Source organism: Octopus bimaculoides, chromosome 20 (assembly GCF_001194135.2).
Source record: "Octopus bimaculoides isolate UCB-OBI-ISO-001 chromosome 20, ASM119413v2, whole genome shotgun sequence".
Taxonomy (NCBI): Eukaryota; Metazoa; Mollusca; class Cephalopoda; order Octopoda; family Octopodidae; genus Octopus; species Octopus bimaculoides.
In genome coordinates, this window is record NC_069000.1 from 35,476,824 (window position 1) to 35,480,891 (window position 4,068).

Below are 4,068 nucleotides of genomic sequence, written 5' to 3' on the forward strand. Positions count from 1 at the left end.
AGCACGGCCGCAGTCAAATGACTGAAACAAGTAAAAGAGTCTGTTTCGGCATGGTTTCTACGGCTGGATGCCCTTCCTAACACCAACCACTTCACAGAATGTACTGGGTACTTTTATGCGGTACTGGAACCAGTGCTTTAAACATGGCACTAGCACGGTTACTTTTTACGTGGCACAATCACCCACAAGTCTGCAAGATTAGGATTGCTCAGCTGAAGAAGGACAAGGAATCTCTGTGTGTGTGCGTGTGCATGCATGTGTATGTGTGTGTCTTTGTCTTCATGTGATAGTTCACAAATATTTGTTATCACATAAATGTAATATATGTGTTTAGAGATAATCTGTTGCTAAGCATCAACTATTACATCCCTTTGAACATTAATAAACACAACCAACAAAGAAATTAATGCATATATTAAAAACAGTGTAACAATTATATAATAAGATTTTTTTAATTAGCATGAGTAGACAGAGTGAAAATAGAAATTAATAAATTAAACAGCTCCACACTTTATTTCAAAGCTCTATTTCCTACAAAGATCTAAAAGCTAATGGACATTAAAATAAAACATTAAAGTTGTTATTACCTGATAAATATCATAAATTATCTGTGGGATGAAAGAAAAATTGATTAAATTTAAAAAACAAACAAAAGCAATTTTTAAAAACTTTTAAGAATTAAAATTTACAATTTAACAATTGAAAAATTATGCATTTTCTCAGCCGAGGACTGGTAGAAGGTTGGTAATGGGGAAGTGGGAGATAAAGAAAAGAAAAGTCATTTCTTTTGAGGATTGCTTTGGAAGATTACGAGGTGGTGTTGAAAAGTTCCTGGCATTTGGTTTAGAAAATACAGGAGGATCAGTTAATTATGATTTTATTCAACACATTCCCCTCTCAGATTTACACTTATTGCAGTGGTCCTTCAGTTTTTCTAAGCCCTGTAAAAGAACTCAGAAGGTTGGGCCTCCAACCAGGCCTTTTGTTATACTCTTAAAGCCAGGAATTTTTCAGCATTCTCTCATAATTTGTTCTGCTGGAGGATCATTTGGAGGTTCAATTGCCAAAGAAGAACCACCTGAAGTAAAATGTTCTTGGGTAGTTTTTTTAAGACATTACCCAGGAGGAATCTCTGTAGAATATTCTTCTGGACAGGCCAAAGTATTGCAATGCTTCGTCTTTTGTTTTTTGCTTCTTCCACTCATTGGATGTAGACATGCTGAGGCATCCCTTTGAAGAGTTTTAGTCAAAAAACTCAACGATAGTACTTACATAATTTTTTTTTTATTTTCTTTAAGGCTGCTATAATAAAAGTCATTTGCCCAAGTGGCTGTGTGGTGGAACTGAACTCAGAACCACATTGTTGCAAAGCAAGCTTCTTAACCACACAGTCAAACACTTTTTTTTAACTTTTCAAACCAACCCTTGTTAGCTTTGAATTCTGCTACCTTAGCATTTCTGTCAGTACTAGTATTGGAAACAGCCGTCTAGTAAAGAGACTTAGCTTTATCAATAAATAATTGTTTCAATCACAGAATAACCCTTTAATGCTTTTCTGTGATCCACACTGACAAGGTCACCAAATAACTTGCAATACAAGGAAATTTGAGAGGGGAAGGGGGTATTGGAGGAGGTGATCTTATGTCAAATGATGAAAGGTTAGAGTCTGACAGAGGCAGAAACAGGTGTCTTGCTATTGAGGAGGTACATGGTTACCTGGCCAGAGAGAAGAGAGAGATAGGTAACAAGAAACAGGATAGAGACAGGTGTGCTTCTATAAAGGAGATACTTGGTTACCTCCTTTATCGTCTTTACATTAGCACACATATATACATATATGAGAGGCGTCTTTCAGTTTCCATCTACCAAATCCACTCATCAGGTATTAGCTGGCCCAAGGCTATTGTAGAAGACAAGTGTCTTTGGTACCACATAGTGAGGTTGTACCTAGAACCATGTGGTTGGGAAGCAAGCTTCTTCCCACACAGCCACACCACACCTAATAAAAAATAAAGAAGTGAAAAAGCACCAGTGCATGTGTTACTTATTGGTATAATGACGTCCCTACTCCCACCCCCAAGATACAACAAAATATATTTCAACATACATATTGCAACATCAAGAATCTTGCAGAAAAATGCAAAAACAAAATGGCAAAGTTATTTTCCTAAATTCTTTGTTATTTCTAAAATTAACTGAAACAAAGCCAGTGGATTTGAACGGAAGTACAGTGATGGAAGGGTTAAACTAGCAAATATCTTTGGCCACCAATTCACATTTTAGCTCATCTTTTCTTTTCAAAACTGTGCATTTAACCTATCCTTACACCACACTAAATTAATGCCACTTTCTCTTAGAAATAAGTTCTTTCTTTTATTTCTTCATTAATGTTCTTTGATACAGTTTTTCCTTCTGGCATGGTGAATATTTTTTTATTAAAAAAGATAAACCAAAACACTGATTTTTTTCCTTGAAAAAATTCCGTTGCTTTCTGCCTCAAATGATTTAACAAACCAAAATGATCCCACAAATTCATAGGAGTTGAAAAAAGAAAATTGAATGGTAATTTTAGAGATCAATTTATTTTGATTTGTGGAGGCAGTGCAGTTCTCCAGTAGCAACCAATTCTTATGGCCAGACTCCAGCAGCCTTAATTTTCATTCATTATTTTTGTATGGAACTCATTTCTTTGACATGGTTTTTATTCATTGCTCAGTTAATGGAAAAGATTTTCATTAACAGAAATGTTTGTTACCACAGGCTTATTTGTGTGTGTGCGTGTGTGTGTGTGTGTGTAGAAATTATGAGTGTGAGTACATGTACAACTGATACTGTTATGTTTGGAACTTCACATAAATTTTTATCATAATCCAATCATATACACAATGTAACCACACACACACATGCTGTTGGTGATTTCTTTTCCCTTGGACTTTTCTCTTTCTCCTTTCCAGCAAAGAGCTAAGCTCGAAACATCAAGCTCTCTCTTTTCGCCAAGCATCAAGCTAATACCTTTTTTATGCATGTCCTCTTCTTGTCCGTTAATTTTATTATTCTTTTTTTTTAATTGATTGTTTATTTCAATTGACTATATATTCACCATGATAGATTGCTAGCCACTACACATTCTTTATTTTCTCTCTTTATTTTCTCTCCTTGTTTCTTTCCATGTTCCTTTCTGTGGAAGAGCGTAGGCTCGAAACGTTAAAGACTTTTTACACTTCCCAAGCGTTAAACTAATACATCTGTTTGTTGTCTACACCACCTGTCTTCGTCTTTTGTTTTTTTTGTGAATTCTCCTTTTATATATACATATCTGTGTGTGATGTATGTGCATCTATATCATCATCATTATCATCATCATTGTTTAATATCTGCTTTCCATGCAGGCATGGGCTGGACGGTTTGACTGACGACTGGCAAGCCAGGAGGATGCACCATACTCCAGTCTGATCACATACATTATTTTTCACTATAAATCTACAGCATGTTGAAACGAGGAAAGCAAGCTAACAGAAATTTTTTTTTAATTCCGTTATCATGGCCACTAATAAAATATATATATGTGTGCATGTGTGTGCATACATGTATGTGTGTATGTACATACACGTTTGAGAGAGAGACAGACTGATAGACAGAAACAGAACAAATACTGCAAATACTAAACCACCACCTCCCTCTCAATACTACTCCCCTCTCTTAGTTGAGGTTTTTTTTTATCTGATAAGATATTTGGTAATTCTGTTGGTGATGGTGCCACATTGAAATGACACCAGTGCTGGTGCCATGTAAAAAAGCACCCAGTACACTCTGTAAAGCGGTTGACATTTTGAAGGGCATCCAGCTGTAGAAACCATGCCACAACAGACAATAGAACCTGGTATGGCTCCCAGCCTTGCCAGTTCCAGTCAAACCTTCCAATCCATACCAGCATGAAAAGCAGACGTTAAATGATGGTTGTTATTGTTATTATTATTCAGTAGTTTTATTTTTACAACGTGCTTTCACTTCACTACCGAGCGCAGCTCTGTGTGCCTTGGGTATGTGCTGTGGTTTGCTGTGATGCTC

The 4,068-nt window shown here is 36.2% G+C and overlaps 1 protein-coding gene across 1 annotated transcript in view; it reads left to right on the plus strand.

Annotated features, from left to right (window-relative positions):
• LOC106875444 (cytoplasmic dynein 2 heavy chain 1) overlaps window positions 1-4,068 on the plus strand; it is a 297,845-nt gene that overhangs the window by 253,062 nt on the left and 40,715 nt on the right. The gene's annotated exons all lie outside the window — the stretch shown is intronic.